Source organism: Ceratotherium simum, chromosome 1 (assembly GCF_057802395.1).
Source record: "Ceratotherium simum simum isolate JZ-2026a chromosome 1, ASM5780239v1, whole genome shotgun sequence".
NCBI lineage: Eukaryota > Metazoa > Chordata > Mammalia > Perissodactyla > Rhinocerotidae > Ceratotherium > Ceratotherium simum.
The window spans coordinates 66,795,631-66,819,635 of NC_141900.1; the positions used below are offsets into that span (position 1 = coordinate 66,795,631).

The 24,005-nt window shown below is 36.0% G+C and overlaps 1 protein-coding gene across 1 annotated transcript in view; it reads left to right on the plus strand.

Annotated features, from left to right (window-relative positions):
* SEPTIN7 (septin 7) overlaps nucleotides 1–24,005 on the plus strand; it is a 115,685-nt gene that overhangs the window by 46,903 nt on the left and 44,777 nt on the right. The window lies entirely within an intron of this gene.

The following is a 24,005-nucleotide window of genomic DNA, read 5'->3' on the forward strand; positions in this document are numbered from 1 at the left end:
TTTTTTTGCTTGAGGAAGATTAGCCCTGAGCTCACATCCGTGCCAGACCTCCTCTACTTTGTATGTGGGATGCCTCCACAGCATGGCTGACGAGTGGAGTAGGTCTGTACCTGGGTTCCGAGCCCGCGGACCCCGGCTGCTGAAGTAGAGTATGCAGAACTTTAACCACTGGGCCACAGGGCTGGCCCCAAGAATACTTGATTTTTAAGAGGCAATATTTATTGAATGATCAGTTAGGATTTCAGGCAATAATGTGAAGAAATTAGAGAAACATAGAGGGAGAGCTAATAAATAGTATCTGACCATCGATTTCAGCTCTTTTTTCAGTTTAGCAGAACTTAGAGAAACTTGGTGTACAACCTAGGAAAGGCTGCAGATCCTAGTCTAAGTAAGGCAGCACATTTTAACAAGAAAATTGTAGTAATAGATTTTTGGAATAATTAATCATGAAAACAATTTTCCAAATAGGTATTTATGTTTTTCTGGTAACATGAGGATTAAAAAAAAAGATAGTAATCCACTTGAACTGGGCTGTGTAAAGAATACTTTTATCTCTGAGAAAAGCAGGAAACATCATAAACATCCTCCTTAAGGCCTCCCAGCTTTAGACGCATAGCAAGTGAAAGCTTTTTGACTTGGTGAATGAGGTAATTATTGAGTGGCTGGTTGGAATGTTTGCTACTAGCTGTACAATAGAATTATTACTTAGCTCTTAGTGCTGGTGGTCAATTACTACAGTTAGAGTAAGTAAACCTTGTTTAGATAATTGCAGAGCCAGGTCATAGGGAGCCTGTTTAGCTTGCATTTTAGGATTAGCATGTACATCAGTTGGTATGTCAAAGGATACCCTAATAGATTTTGAGGAGATGAAATAGTCTTATAGCAAATCCCAGATCACATATGTATGGAATACGTTGGAAATAATCAGTATCTAATGTAGTCTGGACTGTTCTTGATATATTAAATCTTCAGAGATAAGGATATTAAAAAGCAAAACAAAGAATGGCACCCTCCCTTGATAACGTATTTTTATCTACCTCATTGGTGATATCTTCTCTTCATTTTACAACCAGAGATAAAGAATAAATCTGCACTTTGAAATTTTCCGTTCATTACTTCTCCCCATTTGGCTTCTCTGCTTAATACAAAACTGCTTTTATTGAAGGTCAGTAAAAGGCCTTCACGTTGTCCCTTGGTCACTTTTTCTTTAATCTCTTATTTGGTATCAGTGACTACATTTTCCTTGCAATTCTTGCTCACTTTTTGTGATACTGTGTCCTGGTTTATCTGGTTGTTTAGGATCCTTTCCACTGGCCATCATTAAATGTTGGTGTAATTCAGCATTTTTGCCGTATGTCATCTTCTACTTACTAGAGTTTCTTAATTTCATCCACCTTTCAAATCATTTTGGAAAGCTTCTTCAAAATGTGTCTGGAAATACTTGCCTGGATATTCTGGGCTTTAGGTTTGGGGTGGAGTATAGTCATCTATTTTGAAATAGCTCCTTAAATGACGCTAATATGCATTCTGATTAAGAACTATAGTTTGACACAGTCTCATTTCTACCTCGGCTGAAATTTACACCCGTATCTTAATAATAGGTAACATTAGAGATTTTTTTTTATGTCACTGTGCTAATAAAATGATTTTCTTGATCAAGGTCACATACTTGTATTGTGATTGATTTAGGATGTGAATTTGGATAAAACTGATTTCAAACCCCAGCAGAACGAGAGTAGGAAGGCAAGGAACAAGATACAAAAGCTCCACAATGTGGTCTACAGCTCCTCTCAAGCACCAGGCTTTCCTCTTTAAACTCTAACACGGTTAGACATTTGGAAAGGACTTAAAGATCCTATTTTTAAAATCCCTTCTTTGCTTTCCCACACTATTGCTGCAAGATGGTAAAAGTGGCTTTTTATGCCTGCAAATATTGCAGGTGGTTGAAATGCTACTTCCATCTTTCAAAGTCTCAGTGAAATATGACGCCCTTTCTAGGCTGGTGTGCTCTCTCAGCTCTCTGAAATCCTGTTGCTTTTGGCTATCTCATTCATGGTCTTGATCAAATTCTGCCTTGTATTATCATTATTTATTTACATATCTTACCTCTCCTACCATAGTTAAGATTTTTGAGAGGAGAGACAATATCTTATCTTTGCATTCATTTATTCAGTATAATTTAATGATCACCTATAAAGTGCCAGGTATTGTTCTAGTCCCTGAGAATCTAGAGATGAACAAGACATGGTCCCTGCCATTAAGCTCCTAGTGACAGAGAAGGAATTAGGATCCATGTCTGCTTGTGTTTATTACACCATAATACAGCATAATAAATCCCTCTTATCTGATAGCAAGTGTAGTTGGTCAGTTAATGAAAACTGTCAGAGCAGGGAATCAAAATTATGATACCATAACCATTTTATTTTAACAAAACATTAGCCAATCCTTTAAGGGAATATAGGCCTTTTCTTTGATTATATGTTTGCTCAGTGGCATTCCAAGTCTTCTTTCTTTCTTTCTTTCTTTTTTTTTTTGGTGAGGAAGATTAGCCCTGAGCTAACATCTGTGGCCAGTCCTCTTTTTGCTGAGGAAGATTGGCTCTGAGCTAACATCTGCCCATCTTCTTCTATTTTATGTGGGGGACGCCTGCCACAACATGGCTTGATAAGCAGCACATAGGTCCGCCCCAGGGATCTGAACCCGAGAACCCTGGGCTGCCGAAGTGGAGGGCATGAACCTAACCAATACGCCACCAGGCCAGCCCCTTGTCCTCATTGTTTAATAAAGCTATACCTATAATTTATTGCCTGTGACTTCTAGTTTCATTTTTTCAAGAGAAGTGAAAAACTTTGATACTTACGAAACAGTGTGAGTAGACTCCTTGATTTTTTTTTAAATAATTTTCACCCCAGTTACAACTATATTCAGTTGCCTGTTAGCTCTTACTAGATGCCTTTTATTTCTCTAAAACTAATTATTTGATCCTCTTTACTTCTAAACTTATTTATCCTCCTATATTTTCTTTCCTTTTCATCCAAATGCTAAACTGCCTTTTTTTATTTTTTTATTTTTTGAGGAAGATTGGCTCTGAGCTAACATCTGTTGCCAATCTTCCTCTTTTTCCTTTCTTTCCCCAAAGCCCCAGTGCGTAGTTGTATATCCTAGTTGTAGGTCCTTCTGGTTCCTCTGTGTGGGACGCTGCCTCAGCATGGCTTAGTGAGTGGTGAGTAGGTCCACATCTGGGATCCAGACCGGTGAATCCTAGGCCGCTGAAGTGGAACGTGCAAACTTAACTGCTATGCCACTGGGCCGGCCTTTTTTAAAAAAGCTATTCCACATCTAAGCGTTACTTAGATGCTCACTGGTTTGCTTGATTAGTTCCTATGCATGTCTCAGTGAAGTGTTGCTTGCCCTGTGAAGCCTTCCTTGATTTGTCAAGCTATACTTAGGTGTTCCTTATGTATTCCCACTGTACTTTCTGTTGAACTATATAGCTTGTTTCTCAACAAAGTTAACCTTTTTGAGGGCAAAAATGTCCCCAGTTCTAGCATTTCACAGCTGTTCAATAAATAATTATAAAACGAATTTATTTGTCTTTGTTTTCTGTCAATTGTATTAGTCCATCGGAGGATAGCTATTGGGATGGAGAAGTTATAGGATGTTGGGAGTGAGATTATTCATCTGAATGAAACCTTGATGCTCCTTGGCAGACTATTTTTCCAAACTGGATCATTAAATCAATTTAGTGCGTCATTTTAAAAAATGAAAAATAGAAATGATTAGAATATAGAGTGCATTTTACTTATGAAGAGTATTGTTTTATGAAACTTTTTCACTTATGCACACACACATTTATCCAATACAGGTAAATATATGTGTATGTATGTGTATACTGAATGTTGATGCAAAATGTATGTGTGGAGGAGGCTTTTTTGTTTTTTTTACTGTTAATTGTGGTAAAATAAGTTTGAAAGCCGCTCCCAATGAGAGGGTCCCATGGAGATTCTCAGCGACTTCGTTCAGAAGCAAATTTACATGAATTACAGAATCCCAGGGCTGGCGGTTGGAACACTGGTGTTCTGGTTCTTGCTTTGCCACTTTTTTTTTTTTTTTTGGTGAGGAAGATTTGCTCTGAGCTAACATCTGTGCCAGTCTTCCTTCATTTTGTATGTGGGTCGCCTCCACAGCATAATTTGATGAGTGGTGTACATCTGCGCCCAGGCTCCAAATCCACAAGCCTGGGCCCACTGAAGCGGAGCACACTGGCCTAACCATTATGCCACAGGGTTGGCCCCTTTACTCTGCCACTTTTGTGTGTATGTGTGTGAGAGGAAGATTAGCCCTGAGCTAACATCCGTTGCCAATCCTCCTCTTTTTTTGCTGAGGAAGATTGGCCCTGGGCTGACATCCGTGTCCATCCTCCTCTACTTTATATGTGGGACGCCTGCCACAGCATGGCTTGATAAGCGCTGCGTAGGTCCGTGCCTGAGATCCGAACCTGTGAACCCTGGGCTGGTGAAGTGAAGCATGCAAACTTAACCACTACGCCGCCAGGCCACCCCCTACTCTGCCAGTTTTAACTAGCTGTGCTCTTGGCATCAGTCAGCTAACTTCTCTTTAGTTAGTTTTCTAATGTTTAAAGTGGTTTCATCTGTATCTCTAAGGACTGTTCCAGTTCTAATATTCTGAGACTCTACATAATTGAGCAAAATGATGTTGATAATAAAACCACATTATGTGTGTTCATTACGCAGTTTGTGTAATGAAGTGGGGTTTTCCAAACCACTAATGATAAAACTAAGGAGGAGCATCTGTGATTGTGTTTATGGTACAATATACAAATGAAAGATCCTCAAGGTTTAAGCTGTCTATGAATTTTCTATTTAACTAATGTAATACTATTATTTATATTAGTTGCTATAAGTATATATGCTTAAGGAAAAATAATTTGCCAAAGAATTATACAGTATAATGTCTCAAAGTGTGTTTCGTGTATTGGATGTTAATAGATATTTTAGGAGGTTGGGGGGAACAATCTAAGGCTGAAAAGTTGTGGAGATGCTGGATAAAACAAAGCTAAGCAGTATCTTTAATTGTAGGACTTCTCAGAGCCTTTAAATCTCAAGGACCTAAAGGAACCTGACCTTAACTGTTATAAGCAATTACTGATGTGACTTTCTTCAAAACCTTATGAGCAAATATTTCATGAATATTTTATTCTTAGGCTTAAAATGTAATATTCTTGAATGATGGTGGATTATGCATGGCTTTCATGGGCTAGACCTCAAAGATAAAGAGGACATGGATTATTTTAACCTGCTTATAATGTTAAAGTGTAGGTGTAGTATTACAGACTCTAGTTAGTTACTCTTACTTTATAATTTTCATAAAGTATTTAACGTCTTAAATTGTAAGTATTACAATATTTTAACGAGGACAAAAAAAAGTTTTTTTTGTTTTTTTTTGTTTTTTTTGTGAGGAAGATCAGCCCTGAGCTAACATCCATGCCAATCCTCCTCTTTTTGCTGAGGAAGACTGGCCCTGGGCTAACATCTGTGCCCATCTTCCACCACTTTATGTGGGACGCTGCCACAGCATGGCCTGACAAGCGGTGCATCGGTGTGCGCCGGGATCCGAACCTGGGCCGCCAGCAGTGGAGCGTGCGCACTTAACAGCGACACCACGGGGCTGGCCCCCACCCCCAAAAAAAGTTTTAATCCAGTTATTTCCCTGTAAGGTTCAGTAAAATGAGGGAATGATAATGACTTTGTTGCAGAACATATATAGTGCATTTCAAAGTCAAATAAATGTAAAATAGTCATTAATTTGGATCACTTAACAGATCTTAAAATATTAGTTATAAAGAAATATAAAATGTTACACGTAGGCATTCTGTTTATATGTTATTGAATAATTTTTTCTTAAGCTAGGATGTGTAACTCTGAATTGTTATTCTTAAATGTTTACTAAATAATGCAGAGATAAACTTAATTGAGGTTGTTTCCACAAATTCTGTGTTTAAGTAGAGTTCCAGTTGATGGCACTAATTATAGCTATTATTTTGCACTGTCTGCTGGTTGTCATACTGTGGTGATTGCGTGTTGCTGTGATGCTGAAAGTTGTGCCACTAGTATTTCAAATACCAGCCGGATCACCCATGGTGGACAGGTTTCACTGGAACTTCCAGGCTAAGACAAACTAGGAAGAAGGAACTTCCAGGCTAAAACAGACTAGGATCAAGGACCTGGCCACCCACTTCTGAGAAAATTGGCCATGAAAACCCTGTGAATAGCAGCAGAGCATTGTTTGATATAGTGTCAGAAGGTGAGAGGATGGCTCAAAAAGACCGGGCAGGGTTCCACTCTGCCATATACAGGGTCGCTGGGAGTCAGCTATTGCTTTCCCTTTAGTAAAGCCAGTGAGCAATAATTGATTGTAGTTATAGGTTACCTTGCGAGTACTAGGACAAGGCTGCTATATTTTGTCTTATGATTATAGGATATCTTACATTTTCATATGGAAATATTACTCCATTAGATATAAGTAGGAATTAATAATTTAATGTCCAAACTCAGACATAGCTTCACTGCATTCAGCATTCCTTTTTATTTTGAGGCTAGTACCCTTTAGAGTCATTATGTTACCAACCTTACCCTTGTACTCCCTTTTCGTTTTTTCCCACATGTTTTTGCCCCCTAAAATAGAAAAGTTTATACAAAATAAACATTTTTATTTTCTAAAAAATGTAAATTCTAAGGACATTTAGTAAAAAAGTGAAGTTCCTTTTTTGTCCCTCCTTCAGTCCCATTTCCTTTAGCGACAAGCATTATTAAGTAGTTACAAGTCTAATGGCATTTTTCTATAATTTTATATACTACACCGGTCATTCCCATGTAGATTTCTTTTTTATATAAATGGTACTATGCTCTAAATACTGTTCTGTGAATATTTTTTCCCTGTCACTTAATATATTGTGTGTATACAAGTGTCAGTACATAAAGGCTACCTCATTCTTTGGAGTTATATGGTATTCCATGGTATATATTTATCATGATTTATATAGTCTGTTATTGATGGACATGGATGTTCACAGTTCCAAACAATGCTTAAGTTCCCTGTATTTTTAGGCACACATATAACTGTGTAATGTACATTTCTAAAAGTGAAATTGCTAGGTCAAAAGTCATGTGCATTTAAATTTTGATAGACTGCCATATTGTTCCTTAGGAAAGCTGGATCAGTTTACAGTTTCACCAAGAGCCACTCTAAAGGTTGATCTCTTTTCTTTAGGCTTTTTTAAGCACAAGTTTTTCTCTGAACACCGCTTTAGTCATATCTCTTAGGTTTTCGTATATAGTACTCATTTTGTTTGTATTTGAGTAGTTTTTCATGTAGGAGGAATTGAGAGGAAATACTGTTTTATCTACATGGGCAGATGGATTGTATTATTCTTTTGTTGTTAATTTCTAATTTCACTGCATTGTAGTCAGAGAATATGATTTGTAAATTTTTGTGTTTTCCAGTATTGATTGATTTTCTTTGCAGCCAAATATATGATCAGATTATATAAGTATTCCATAGGTATTTGAAAAATATGTTTATTCTGTAGGTAGAAATTTTGAATTTATTTTTGACAACCAAGCATATTAATTATGCAGATCATTTTCATTTTTTAACCACTTGGTTTATCAGTATCTGAGAGGCCTGTTAGTCTTTCGCTATGAATGTTCTCTTCTCATTTTTTCTAAGTTTTTGCCTTATGCATTTTTAAGAGTTTTGGTCCTATTGTTATTCTTGGCTCTGGCATGTGAAATTTGCAAATAAATAAAAGTTTGTAAGTGAGAGACAGAATTAGTAGAAGCTAAGGAAACGCAGCAAAAACAACACTGAATTCCCAATTCTTTCCTTGGATCAATTCATATATTATAATAATAATATTATGTATTTTGATGATGTTATTTGGTGTATTAATATTCATGACAAGCATATCTTTATTGTCTAGTTTGTGTTTTTAATTCTCCTTTGTCTTACTAAAATAAGACTTTTAGGTTTTTGTTGTTTACATTTGCTGTCTTGCTTATTTATATTTATGTTTGGATTATATTTGACTATAAGTAATGGAACCTTAAAATAACAGTGTCTAAACAAGAAATTTATTCTTCCTCTATTTTAAAATCCAGCGTTGAATAGTCTTGGATTGAAGTGATAGCTCTGCTTTAAGTTCTCAGTGTCCCAGGTGCTTCCTTTTTTATTGCTTAACTGGGCATGTTCTCTCTTCCCAAGGTGCTTCTTAGTCTAAGATGGCTAATTCAGCTCTGAGCATCGTCGTTACATTCCAGCCGGCAGGAGGGAGAAAAGAGCAAGAAGGAATGTTCTACTCTTAGAGAACATTCCAAGAAGCTGCCACATGGCTCAGACTCTGGAGCCATGTTCAAAACTGTCTTAGATTCAAATCCTTCTCACTTTAGGGAAACTGCTACTGTGGTAGCTTTGAGCAACCAGAAGGTCAGCCTAAGGAGATGCAGTAGGTCTAGCTACCAACCTTGCCTATTTGGATACACTGCTCAGGGTCCTCATGGTAACAACCATTCACAACAGACACCTTGGTATGGTGATGTGCAGCTAAGAACTGCACATATGTTAGGGTCAGTGAAGCAAGGTGCTATATTTCTAATTTAAGAAAGTTGAAAATTGGCCAACTTTTTAGGTTAAAATTTGTTCTATATTGAAAATATTGGGAGTACTGCTGAACTCCTACTCATCTTTCAAAATTTAGCTTGTGTTTCATGGAGAAACTTGCCTTGATCCATAACAGTCTGTTTCTTGCCTCTCCTGTGTGCTCTTGTATTACCTTGTGCATATCTTCGTTATAGCACGTTTGAATGAAATGGTAAATTTTAGGTTTCTCCCACCTAGATAGAGGGTATGTGTATGGATTTGTATGGGTATGTATGCACATGAGTATGTATGTGTGTGTAGGGAAAGATAAGAATGGAATTACTTGTTTTTAAATCTTTGTATCTTAAACCTTTACTACAGTGCATTGTACATAGGAACAGATCATGTGCACTTGTATATAAATGTAAATCTGTTTTCGTTAATTCATCCATTCCTGTTTTAAGACTCATATCCATCTTTTAAAGTTAGCTTTTAAAACCAATAAGGTCTAGATTGAGGCTAAGTGATTTTTAATTCATCCCATTCTGTATTGATATAGAATCTTTGACTTAGTTTTGAAAGGGGCTTTAAATTCAAAACATCCTTACTCTAATTCATCCTATGCCTTCACATGTTTTCCCATATTTCTGATCTCATTAAATGATATCAAAAAAATAATACATATATCCCTTATTGAGTACTTACTGTGTACCAGGCACTGTGCTTAGGGTTCATAAGTATTATCTGGTTTATTCCTCACAGTTCATGTATTATGCTAAGTTGATATGTGAGGAAACAGAAAAATTCAAGTATCTTGCTCCCTATAATCGTACTGTAAAGGGTAAAATTCTCATCTAGAAAGCTAAATGAAGTTAAATGCTGCACTAATAATGACTATAATATGCTTCAGTCTAATTGTCCAAAACAAAATCCTGAAAGGCATCTTAAGATTTTTCCCTTTCACTTTTCCCTGCCCCCCCCCCAGCTTTCCCCCAATTAAGCCCTAAATATGTCTTAATTCTTTTTTTAAAGCCTTCCTTCTGTCACTATGCAAGTCAGTGGTTCTCCATCACTGGCTGCAAATCAGAATCACTTGTGGTTTCCAAGCCTTGACCCTGGAGACTGATTTAGTAGCTGTGAGCCTCAAGCCCAGGAATATGTATTTTACCCAAATAAATTGCATTCATTCAAACCTCTGTTTTCTGTCTGTGAGTTCCTTCTTTTCTGTAACCTTTGTTTAGTTTGCTAGGTTTTATTTATCTTTCAAGATCCAGCTTTGTTGTTACCTCTTTCTGGAAACCTTCTTTAATTCCCATCTGATTTAGAAGTTATTCTTCTGTGTTTTCTACCATCGTAAACGTATTTAAATATAGAGCTCATAGCATTTACTTACTTGTCTGTCTCCCTTATTAGTCTATAAGTTCCATGAGAGTGGGAGTTCTGTCTTATTTTCCCTTTTAATCCCTGTGCCTGTTACATAGTAGGTGATTAATAAATATTTACTGAATTATATTTCATACAAAGCAGTATGTAATTTTCACATTGCTCTCTGAGGATATTTTATAGTCAAAATTTGGCATTGTTTTTAGTTTTAAATATGATCTTACAGTTTTTATCAGGGCACATAAAAGAAAAATTATTACTAGAGGAAATCCTTATTAGTCAAATGTTTAAGGATTTCTTCTTGACATGGGAGCCTACTTTTGAATTATAGATTGCGATCTTGTGCATGATGAGGCTATTTAAACATCTGAGAGCAAAAATGTTAACTTACATAGTTTTTAGTTGACTGGAAATTAACTTGTTAGAACTTTATTTCTCTGTAATTTTACCTCTTTTGCAATATGCTCTTTGGTTACTTTGGCTATTCATAATGAGGAAAATACATGTTTGTTTTAGAAAGATGTGAAAATAGCAAATATTAGTATAAAGGAAGGAAAGCCTGGCTCCAAACACAGCTCTGGGGTTCTGTTCTAGGTCACCAATGAGAGCATTCCCTCTTTTCTTTAAGAAGTTGTAGAGATTAGGGCCTCCACACCTCACACTTAGTCTTCCTTTGTCCAGCATTGGGTTCTCTCCTATAGCCTTTAGGTTCTCATCCCTTACTTGGCCACCCCACCAACCTTTCCGCTGCTTCCTCTGGATCTCCCATTCCACGTTCAACACATTCCTTTATACTGAATTCTTAACTGCTTCTTAGTACATTCCTTCTGCCTCCTTGCCGTGAATGAAACTTGGCCCTTGGAGGACCATTTCTCCTACAGCTTATAACTTACTCAAGTGGGAGCTTTGTTCTCTCACCTCATGAGCTAAGGTGAGAGGGAGCTGGTCTTGGTTACCTTCCTTATTGTTAAAACCATCGTTTTCCATTAGGGCCCTGCAAATTAGAAATAAAAATCATTTTAGTTCAGAGCAACTTATTCTAAAAATTAAATGTCAGATTCTAAACTATAGGAAAAAATAATTCTCCTTTGATTTGGCTCTTCTAATTTGAGTTTGAGGGAAGAAGTGTTTTGATCTTCCTGTTTCTTTGATTCCAAGGTATAATCTACTATGAAACGTATCAAATTTGATTTGGGGGAGGTAAGAAATAGTACAGTAAATGTACATTTTGATTATAAGAGATGTATGTTTTTAGAAATGTTGATGGGGGAAATGTGTATCTCAGAATTATGGAAATTGTGCAGTTCTTCTAAAAAAAAAGTTTTACTTTGCCCAAAATCAGCTTAGAAATAATTCTGAATAATGTAGAAATGACTACAAGCATAAATGTAGAGATGGGAACTAGAGAAACACCTGTTACACGTGAACAGTGTTGAATTGGATTCTGGAATTATCCTTTCCTTGGCCAAATAATGCCCTGTATTATTTGTAGTGTTTACTTTGATAGAGATCACCCAGTTAATAAAGTCGTGGTTCACGTTGTAAATTAGCCTAAAAGAATATAAAATATACAGAATAAGCTGGTGAAATAGAATACTTATTTCCCTGTAAATTGCAGGTTAGCTACTTCTTTCCGTACACTCACTATTAATTTATTTTGACATTTTTTTAATCTCCACAAATGGTGGTAAAGTTTCTTGAAATTTTTTATCTTGATTTTAAAGCAAGATAATCTGTCTTTTGTTGCTATAACCAACCTTCAGGGATACCACATAAGAATTGAATCTTAAAGCTTTGGGCTGTAATTTCAGTGTGAGTTGTCTAGGAATGAATGGAAGTTAGTTTATTTAGATACCTCCTGACATGTCAAAAATTGACCATAGCTAAGTTTAGCTCAGAGTATACAAGCTACTACTTCATATATATAGTCAATGGCAAGAGTTTAAATCTAGAGAAAAAAATTTACTGGGGAAAAAGAAAAATCATAAGTGAAAGTATAGTTAGGTATTTTCTGATATTTAATGAGTATAAAAAAGCAGACAGCATTTAGAAGTTTTATAATAGTATGAGGTACATGCTATTTAGAATTAAGGGAGCAGTCTTGATCATTGTTCCCAAAGGAGAATTGCTCAACAAAAAGCAAAGTCTTGTCTTTAATTTATTTAATTTTCCCCCAAAGCCCCAGTAGATAGTTGTATGTCATAGCTGCACATCCTTCTAGTTGCTGTATGTGGGACGCAGCCTCAGCATGGCCGGAGAAGCGGTGCGTCGGTGCGCGCCCGGGATCCGAACCCGGGCCGCCAGTAGCGGAGCGCCTGCACTTAACCGCTAAGCCATGGGGCTGGCCCAAAGTCTTGTCTTTAAATAGGAAAATCCTGAGCCGAAGTTCCCCAGTTTCAGATATATACTAAACTTTATTATATATTTTCATTATATATTTTATTTACCAACTGTAAAATAACTTGTTTCAATTCCTGTGAGCAATTGTTGAAGGGTTGAAGGCAGGCCTGAAAACACAGAGATGTACAAATAGTCGCTATATCATTCTGTTTTTTCCCCATGATAGTAAAGGAGGAAGGAAACTTATAGGTTATTAAATCAGCAATGACAATGTAATTCCTAAGGATGAAACTTACACCCACCTCCTCTTTAAAGTTAACTGAGGAAACCGATCAGATTCCTTTCCAAGGTAATTATGGCAATAAAGATCAAAGTAGGAAGTAAGCAGCCTAAAATAGAAATTCTAACAGTTCTAGGAGCTTAAAAGTTGCTTTCAATTGGTATTTATGAAACAGCTTCCAATTTTGATTTTTTTGGTGTGTGATTAAATATTAAATATTAAATAGCCCTTTTTGAGGGAGTCAGTTTTACTAACAAATCATATTTTCATGAGGAGAAGGGATAAAACTTCCTTAGTTTAGACTAATTGGACCAGAAGTTTTCTGGCTTAGTGGTTAAGTGCGCACGTTCTGCTTCCGTGGCCCGGGGTTTGCAGGTTTGGATCCCGGGTGTGCACCGATGCACCACTTGTCAGGCCATGCTGTGGTGGTGTCCCATATAAAGTAGAGGACGATGGGCACAGATGTTAGCCCAGGGCCAATCTTCCTCAGCAAAAAAAAAAAAAAGAGGGAGGATTGGCATCGGATGTTAGCTCGGGTCTAATCTTCGTTACCACGCACACACACACAAAAACCACACACACACAAAAACCTGAGTACCTACTATATGAAATACTGTGTACTAGATGCTAATTTTCATTTCTTTTAGTCCTCACTACTCAGTATTCTCTTCATTTTGCTCATTAGAAAACTGAAGCAAAAATGTTGCATAATGGTAAAGGTTGCATGTCTATTAAGTGGAAAAGCTAGGATTTTTGAACCTGTGTGTTTCTAAAATTTTTTGAAGTTTATCCTAATGTAAACTCGAGGGAACTTGCTGTATCTTAATGGGTACATAAAAATGTTTGGAATTCAATACCACTTTTCTGTGAATACTTGTTTGTCAATTTCTTTCTCCAAATACTTAAGCCGTCTTTATTACTGTGGAAGGAAAATTCTTGAATTTAGACGCAAGAGTTGTTTGGTGCACTTTAGTCTAAGTTGTAACCAAAATGCTATATTACCTTGGGCAAGTCACTTAACATCCCTGAGTTTTTTTCCTCAGTGGTAAATAACTCTCTCAAAAGGTTGTTTTTGAAAAAGGCTGCCCTAAGCAAAGATATTGGAAACAGAATAGGGGGAAATTGGGATTACTGATTATCTATACGTTCCAAGAAAAAGCACACTGTACTTTCTCTGGGAGAGGGCCAGAGCGATCATATTGTTATTATACTTTTCTAGGCTTTCACATTTTTGCACTCCGAGGTACTAGACCCAATGATGTTACCAGAATTCTTGGAGCCCTGCATTTGTGAATCCTATTTCCTCCTCATGTTTGTCCTGTATTCTTCCACTGAGTTTTTCTTTTTTTCTCTTTCTAAAATAGGTTCCATACCCCCACTCATCTCTTAAAAATTTTTTTAGGGGCCGGCCCTGTGGCTTAGCTATTAAGTGCATGTGCTCTGCTGCTGCCGGCCCGGGTTCAGATTCCGGGCATGCACCGACGCACCGCTTCTCTGGCCATGCTGAGGCGGCATCCCACATACAGCAACTGGAAGGATGTGCAACTATGACATACAACTATCTACTGGGGCTTTGGGGAAAAAAAGGAGGAGGATTGGCAATCGATGTTGGCTCAGAGCCGGTCTTCCTCAGCAAAAAGAGGAGGATTGGCATGGATGTTAGCTCAGGGCTGATCTTCCTCACACACAAAAAAATTTTTTTTGTTTCCTTTCCAATCCTCTTTATAATTTTTGTTCTGTGTTCTTAATTTAAATTCAGGCCACCTAAAGGATCTCATACATTATCATTCCGTTTCACATGAATCTTATGATAGGAGATTCTCATTGTATACATTTTTCTTCAGAGTTAATTGCTACAGCTTTTTGGAGAAAGTATCTGACAGTGTTTATCAAAGTTGAAAATATACATATTCTTTGAATCCAAAATCTCATTTCTGGGTGTTTATGGGATGAATAGAAATAACAATATATACAAAGATATATACAAGATAACAGTACATAAAGATATATACATAGTTTTTATTATAGTATTATTTATAGGAGAAAAAAATTTAAAACATCTTGCCTGTGCATTAATAAGGAAGGGATGAATAAATTATGTCTATAATATGGAGTATTAGACACCTATTAAGAATAAAGTAGATCACGATGTTTTGATTTTCTGGGAGAGGCCATAACATGTTACACTTTTTAAAAAGGATGTTACAGTATAAAATACATGGAAGGAATCCATTTTTGTCTGTGTGCGTATGTTTAGCCCATTCATATACAGTCATGTGTCACTTAACAACAAGGATATGTTCTGAGAAATGTGTCATTAGGCGATTTCATCATTGTGCGAACATCATAGAGTGTACTTACACAAACCTAGATGATATAGCCTAGTACACACCTAAGCTATATGGTACTAATCTTGTGTGATCACCGTCGTATATGCAGTCTGTCGTTCACTGAAATGTCATTGTGTGGTGCATGACTGTATATACATTTATATTTCTAGGCATAACATCAGAGATACTGCGGGTTTGGTTCCAGACCACCGCAATAAAGCGAAGATGGCAATGAAGCGAGTCATACGAATTTTATGGTTTCCCAGTGCATGTAAAAGTTATGTTTACACTCTACTGTAGTCTATTAAGCGTGCAGTTGCATTATGTCTAAAAAACCATGTACATACCTTAATTAAAAATAACTTCATTCCTAAAAAACATAAATGCTATTGGAAAAATAGCACCAATAGACTTGCATGATGCAGGGCCGCCACAAACTTTCAATTTGTAAAAGATGCAATATCTGGGAAGCACCATAAAGCAAAATGCAATAAAATGGAGTATGCCTGTGTGTATGTGAAAGAGAAAGCATGGAAAGATATACACCAAACTGGTAACTGAGGTTATTTTGTGAATTTAAGGAATTATTTAGAAGATAGTGAAGGAGAAAATTACTTTTACTTTTTATTGTTGAATTATACAAGCATCTGTAGCTTTTAAATGTTAATAGTTGAACTGTAAAATAGATTAGAAAGAATATATATACACATTACTTTTAATATTGAAAAATTTAAACATAGAAGTAGAGCTTCACTAATTATCAACTCATGACAATCCTCTTACCGACGCCCCTTACCGCCAGTTTTTGTATGTGTGGTAAAACGTACACAGCACTATATTTACCATTTTAACGTGTACAATTCAATGTCATTAAGTGCTTTCACATTGTTGTTCAACCATCACCACTATCTAGCTCCAGACCTTTTTTTTAAGTCCAAACTGGAAATCCATACCCATCAGACTGTAACTCCCCATTATCCGAGTCTCTAGTAATCGCTATTCTACTGTCTGCCTCTATGAATTTGACTATTCTAGATACCTCAATATAAGTAGAATCATACAATATTTATCCTTTTGTGTCTGGCTGATTTCACTTAGTATATTATATATGTTCAAGGTTCAAGGTACATCCATATTGTAGTATGTATCAAAATTTTATTCTGTTTTAAGGCTGAATAATATTCCATTTGCATGTATATACCACATTTTGTTTATCCACTCATCTATTGATGGGCATTTGAGTTGTTTCTACCTTTTGATTATCCCATGCATATGTCATTGGGCATTTGGGTAGTTTCATCTCTTGTTTATTGTGAATAAAGCTACTGTGAACATAGATCTACAAATATTTGTTCGATTCCCTGCTTTCAGTTCTTTTGGGTATATACCAGAAGTGGAATTGCTGGATAATATGGTAATCCTATGTTTAAGTTTTTGAGGGACTGTCATACCATTTTCTACAGCAGTTGTACCATTTAACATTCCCACCAGCAATACGCAGTGACTTTAATTTGTCTATCCTCACCAACAGCTGTTTTCTGTTTTTTTGGTAATAGCCATCCTAATGAGTGTAAAGTGGTATCATTGTGGTTTTGATTTGCATCCCAACGGCTAGTGATACCGAGCATCTTTTAAATGTCTAGTCAAGTCCTTTGCCCATTTTTAAATTGGGTTGTTTGGGTTTTTGTTTTTGAGTTGTAGGGTTCTCTATATATTGTGAATATTAATCCCTTATCACATTTATGATTTGTGAATATCTTATCTCCTATTCTTTAGGTTGTCTTTTTCACTCTGTTGATAGTGTCCTTTGATGCACAAAGGTTTTAATTTTGATGAAGTCCAATTTATTTATTTTTCTTTTGTTGCCTGTCTTTTGATTCAAGAAATGGTTCAAGAAATCATTGCCAAATTTAATATCATTAAGCTTTCCCTCTTTGTTTTCTTCTAAGAGTTTTATACTTGTAACTTTGATCCAGTTTGGGTTAATTTTTGTTACGGTGTAAGGTGTGGATCCAACTTCATTGTTTTGCATGTGGATATCCACTTTTCCCAGCACCGCTTGTTGCAAAGACTGTACTTTCCCCATTGAATGGTTTTGGCACCCTTGTCAAAAATCATTTGACCATTTATGTGAGAGTTTATTTCTGGATTCTCTATTCTGTTTCATTGTTTTATATGTCTGTCTTTATACCACCACCACACTGTTCTGATTACTCTAGCTTTTTAGTAAGTTTTGAAATCAAGAAGTGAGTCCTACAATTTTGTTTTTCTTTTTCAAGATTGTTTTGGCTATTTGGGGCCCCTTGAGGTTCTGTATGATCTTTAGGATGGGTTTTTTTCTATTTCTGCAAAAAAAAAAAAAAGTTGTTTAGATTTTGATAGGGAGTGAGTTGAATCTGTAGCTTGCTTTAGGTAATATTGACATTATACCAGTATTAAGCCTTCCACTCCATGAACATGGGATATTTTTCCATTTATTTAGGTCTTCTTTAATTTCTTTCAGTGTACAGGTCTTTAGTCTTCTTGGTTAGTTTATTGCTAAGTACTTTATTCTTTTTCATGCTATTGTAAAAAGGGAATTGTTTTCTTAATTTCCTTTTTGGATTGTTCATTGTTAGTGTATAGAAACACAACTGATTTTTGTGTATTGATTTTGTATCCTACAACTCTGCTTAATTGGTTTATTAGCTCTAACAGGTTTTTTTTGGTGTGTGTGGAATCTTTAGGGTTTTCTAAATATAAGATCATATTGTTACCGCCCAAAAAGGGGGTTTGCTCACCACAGGACATGCCAGTAGTAAAGAGGCAAGGTAGTAGGAAACAAAGGCCTTTCTATTACACCTTGCTAGCAAGAGGGAAGATGGCAGACTAATGTCCAAAAAAAAACCATCCTAAGGGGGCACAAAATCTTACAGCAGTTATATAGGCCGATGGGTTATAGGGGAGGGGGTTAGGAATGGTGACCTTCTGGTGTAACAGACTGGGAGTGCCACAACAGATCTTTCAGTTTTCATTGATGATGGCTATCAGCATAGACTCTCTGGTCAGGGGTCATCACATTCCTAAGGAACTCAAAAGAACCAAGTTATCATCTTATCGCAGCTGGGAGGTACATGCACAAGCAGGGGCCGTAAATTCTACAGAGCTGTTAGATCTCCTGGAGGGTGCATATCCAGCTGGGTTAGTTTGTCAGAGGTCATTCAAAGTTACAAAAGGGTTTTTCTTTTCTACAGTGTGGCTTCCCTTGTGTCAACCTTGTTTTGAGCCGGTATCAATTATCATCTATGAACAGAGATAATTTGAATCTTCTTTCTTTTATTCTCAATCAATCTAGCTAAAGGTTTGTCAGTTTCATTGATCTTTTCTAAACAGTAACCTTTGGTTTCTTTGAGTTTTCTGTATTATTTTTCTGTTCTCCATTTTGTTTATCTGTCCTCTCTAATATTTCCTTTCTTTTGCTAGCTGTGGATTTAGTTTGCTCTTTGCTTTTTTAGTTCTTTAAGTTGTAAAGTTAGGTTGTTGATTTCAGATCTTCATTTTTGTGTAAGCATGCTTATGAATTCTTATTAATTTCCCTCTTAGCACTGACTTTTCTGTATCCCATAAGTTTTGGTATATTGTATTTTCATTTTCCTTTGTTTCATGACATTTTCTAATTTCTCTTGTGATTTCTTTTTGACCCATTAGTTGTTTAAGACCCATATGTTTTTTAATTTCCACATATTTGTTAATTTTTTCATTTTCCTTCATGTTTTTGATTTCTAGTTTCATTCTATTGTGGTGGGGAAAGATACTTTGTATGATTTCAGTCTTTTTAAATTTATTAAGAACTGTTTGCTTTTATGATCGGTGTTGGAAAATGCTCCATGTGCACTTTAGAAAAATGTGTATCTAGTATTGTTGGATGGAGTGTTTTGTCTATGTTTGTTAGGTCTAATTGGTTTATAGTGTTGTTCAAGTCCTCTATTTCCTTATTTACCTTCTGTCTGGTTCTTCTATCTATTATTGAAAATGGAGTGTTGAAGTCTCCAACTATTATTGTAAAACTGTCCATTTTCCCCTTCAATTCTGTCAGTGTTTGCTTTATATATTTTGGAGCTCTCATGTTTGGTGTATATTTTTTTATAAGTCTAATATCCACTTCTTGAATTGACCCTTATATTGATATATAATGTCCTTCTTTGTATCTTGTAATGGTTTTTGACGTGTCTGTTTTACCTGTATTACCTGACCTCTTTTGGTTACTGCTTGCATGGAATATCTTTTCTATCCTTTTACTTTCAACTTGTGTGTGTCCTTAGATCTGAGATGAGTCTCTTTCAGATAGCATATAGTTGGATCATTTTTTTTTTTTTTTTTAGCTATTCTGGCAGTCTATGCCTTTGATTGAAGACTTTAATCCATTTACATGTAAAGTAATTACTGATAATGAAGAATTTACTTTTGCATTTTGTTTTCTGTATGTCTTACAGCTTTTTTATACCTTGTTTTCTCTTTAGTGCCTTCTGTGTTTAGTTGATTTTTTTGTAGCATCAGATTTTGATATCCTTTCTTATTCCTTTTTTTGTATATTTTGTAGATAATTTCTTTGTGATTATCATAGAGATTACATATAACATTCTAAATCATAATGATCTAATTTGAATTTATACCAACTTCAGTTATATACACAAACTACTCATATACAGCCCCCCCACACACTTTTTCTTATTGATGTGACAAATTGTGTTTAAACATTATGTACTCATTAACATAGATTTATAATTATTTTTTATTCGTTCATCTTTTAAATTTTATAGAAAATATAAAGTGGAGTTACAAACCAACATTAAAATAATACTAGTTTTTATATTTTTCCATGTATTTGCCTTTACTAGAACTCATATTTTATATCTTCATATGGCTTTGAGTTACTGTCAGTCCTTTCATTTTCAACCTGAAGAACTTCCTTCACCATTTCTTGAGATCATGTGTAGTGATAATAAATTCTCTCAGTTTTTGTTTATCTGGGAATATATTAATTTCTACCTCAGTTTTTAAGCACAATTTTGCCAGATATAAAAGTCTCATTTGACAGTTGTATCATCACACCACCTTCTGCCATCCAAGATTTCTGCTGAGAAATTGGCTGATAATCTTATTAAAGATTCCTTCTATGTGGTATGTTGCTTCTCTTTTGTTGCTTTCAAGGTTCTCTCTTTGTCTTTGTCTTTCATCAGTTTGATCGTGATGTGTCTTGGTGTGGGTCACCAGGGGTTTATTCTACTAGAAGTTCATTGAAATTCTTGAATTTGTAGATTCATGTCTTTCATCAAATTTGGAAACATTTTTGGACATGTTTTTATTCAAATACAGGCACAACTCGTTTCATTGTGTTTCACTTTATTGTGCATTGCACTTTTTACAAGACCCTCCACCAGCAAAAAGATTACAACTTGCTGAAGGCTCAGATGATGATTAGCATTTTTTAGCAATAAAGTATTTTTTAATTAAGGTCTGTACATTCCTTTTTTAGACATAATGGTATTGCACACTTAATAGACTACAGTATAGTGTAAACATAACTTTTATAGGCACTGGGAAACCACAAAATTTTTGTGACTTGCTTTATTGCAATATTTGCTTTATTGCAGTGGTCTGGAACTGAACCCACAATATATCCAAGGTATGCCTGTAGTCTCTTTGACCCTTTCTCTTTCTTCTTGTTCTGAAACTCAGATAGTGTATATATTGGTCTGACTGGTGGTATCGCACAAGTCCTTTAAACTGTTTACTTTTCTTCGTTCTTTTTCTTTCTGCTTCTTAGATTCATTAATTTTAATTGTGTTGTCTTCAAGTGTGCTGATTCTTTCTTCGGCCTGCTCAATTCTGCTGTTGAACCTCTCTAGTGAATTTTTCAGTTCAATTATTGTATTTTCAGCTCCAGAATTTTTGTTTGTTTGTTTTTACAGTTTCTGTCTCTTCGTTGATATTTTCGTTTAGTTCATATATCTTTCTCCTGATTTCCATTAGTTCTTTGTCCATTTTTTCCTTTAGCTCTTTGAACATATTTAAGACAGCTGTTTTAAAGTTCTTATCTAGTTAAGTCCGATATCTGTGCTGCTTCAGGGATGATTTCTGAGAATTTGTTAACGTTCCTTTCTGTAGGCTGTATTTTCCTGTTTCTTTGTATGCCTTGTGATTTTTTTGTTGAAAAATATGCATTTGAAAAAACAGTCACCCTTCTCAGTCTTTGCCTTCCAGCTATATGTCAGAGCAGTTGTATGGTGATTAGCTGGGCATGCTCTGAGCCTAGAGATCAGTCTGAAGTGAAAGCTTAAGGCCTTCTCAGGACTTGTCTGAGCTTGCATATTGCCTAGGCTGTATGTGGCTTTCTCAGTTTCCCCTTTATACATGCCTGCTTTTCAATGTCTTAATTCTCCAACAAATTAATTCTCACCCCAGCTTCTCCTCAGGACCTTAGGTGGTCTTTTGTATCTGTCTACCCATAATCTTTTGCTTCGGGTATCTGCGGGTTTGTAGTCTCCCTGTAGCTTTCACCAGTGGTACCCAGTGCTTTTCCCACCTGAAATCTCAGTTAGGCAAGACACGGACCACTTCTTCTGGCAGCCCCTAGAGAGGTTGGAACGTTTTAAGTAAGGTCTCCTCTGTTCCTTCTGGTTTGAGGGAAGGATTAGGAACTGGGCTGCCACCTCCTCAAGACCCAGACATACCATAGAGGGAGTAGGGCAAGAGTAAATAAAAACGACATGAAACTTCCTACTGTTTTGTTTATAGCATTTTCTTGACTGGGCATTTGCTTGCTTGCTGTAGACCTTTGACTGTTTTTCCAGAGCTCCTATAGGGTTAATTTAGCCAGTTTCTAGTTGTTTTTGATGTTTCTGTGAGGGCTTGAAACTTCTTACTCTCACATTTTGCTGACATCACTCAAGAATACTTTTTAAATTATGAAAATAATACAAGCTTAGTGAAGGAAATTCAGAGCACAAGAAATGTAGAAAGCTAAGAAGAAAATCTTACCTAAAATCTTACTACTCCATAGTAGCCTCTAAACATTTTGATATGTTGCCTTTGAGGCTTTTTTTTCTTTCATCTCTCCTTTCGTTTTGTGCTGCTTCCTCTTGTCTCCCCACTCCTCACCACCAAAAAAAGGGGGAAATTAAATACATAAAATAAGGTATAAACATAATTTTAGTCAGTATAGTGTTTTTTGAATATAGTGTACATTGAACATCCAAAAATATTTTATAAGTACCCAAATTTTTCATTTATGCTTCTAAATGAAAATATTGTAGATATTTCTGATTATCCCCAAATACTTATGTTTTATTCTAGTCTTTCCTTCTTTATTCAAGGTATATGAGTTAAGAAAGAAGTAGGTATGGAGAACCTATAACTTATTTTCCAGAGACTTAGAAATTTATGGAATTTTTACATCTAACAAAAAGTGGCATCCCCTCATTCAAAGGGGGTAAGCCCAGACCACCTAGGATGGATCTTATGTTTCTTGAGAGCCAATATAAAAAGAACTCAACCTCAATATAAAAATAGTAAGGTTAATATTATGACATCAGCTATTTAGGCTAAAGATGCCTGTTAAACTAATTGAAGCATTAACAATAATTGGATTCTTTAACCCTGTGCCATGTTAATTGATAATTATAATATGATTTGTAATTTATTTTAATCTTGTTTGTATATATTGAAACTATATTTTGGTGAAAATTAACTGTGTAGTTGGTGCAGTGTACTGGACTTGACATGGAGGGTCAAAGAAGCATATGTGATCTTAGTGGAAGTTATGTCCTACCTTCCTCCATTCCTACCTCCTACCTCAAGCAGAAGCACTATAAAAAGTAATTACCTACATTTTTTGGAGTCTGGTTTATGGAGAGAGGTACCCTTTATCCTTAAGCTGATTGGCATGTGGGTGAATAAATTGGAAGTATTTTGATTCACTTTTATACTGAGGTGCATTGTGATTAATTTTTTTTTATGTTTTTTTTGTTTTTTTGAGGAAGATTGGCCCTGAGCTAACATCTGTTGCCAATCTTCCTCTTTTTCTTTTTTCTCTCCAAAGCCCCACTATGTAGTTATATATATCCTAGTTGTAGGTCCTTCTAGTTCTTCTCTGGGGAACACCGCCTCAGCACAGCTTGATGAGCGGTGAGTACGTCCGCGCCCAGGATCCAAACTGGTGAACCCTGGGCCACTAAAGCGGAAGGCGCAAACTCAACCCCTACACCACCGCCCTGGCCCCTGATTAATTTTTTTTTTTGTCAGCAGATTTCTACTTTTTATAGCTGCATAATTTCTTGCTTTGGTCATTCATTGATTATTGTCTATAATAAACATTTATACTTAACTTTTTTAATGTTTTGTTTCACTGAAGCAGCAATATATAATCCAACTGGGATGTTGGATGACTAACTTTGGTCTCTAGGAATAAGTTACTGTTAAAAATGGAGGCTATTGTATCAGATACATTACTTTTAAAGAACACAGATTGTAGAATTATAAAGCTAAAAGGAATCCTTGGAAACATGAGTCTAATTGGATAGATAAGAAAATGAGGACAAAGAACTTATTCTATTAGGAAGTCTTTATAGTATAGTATTTATTTATTTATTTTTATTTTTTTACTTTTATTTTTTGTGAGGAAGATCAGCCCTGAGCTAACATCCTTGCCAATCCTCCTCTTTTTTTTTTGCTGAGTAAAACCGGCCCTGGGCCGACATCTGTGCCCATCTCCCTCCACTTTATATGGGACGCTGCCACAGCATGGCCTGACAAGTGGTGCGTCGGTGCGCGCCTGGGATCCGAAGCCAGGCTCCCAGCAGTGGAGCGTGTGCACTTAATCGCTACGCTACGGGGCTGGCCCTATAGTATATTTTTTAATGTCACTTTCTTGTTCCACCAAGAAGTACTTGCATAACACAAGTTTGATTATAGCATTGGTTGAATATTTAAGGTTGATAAAGTGGCTGAGTTTAACAGATTTTTCCCCCATATTT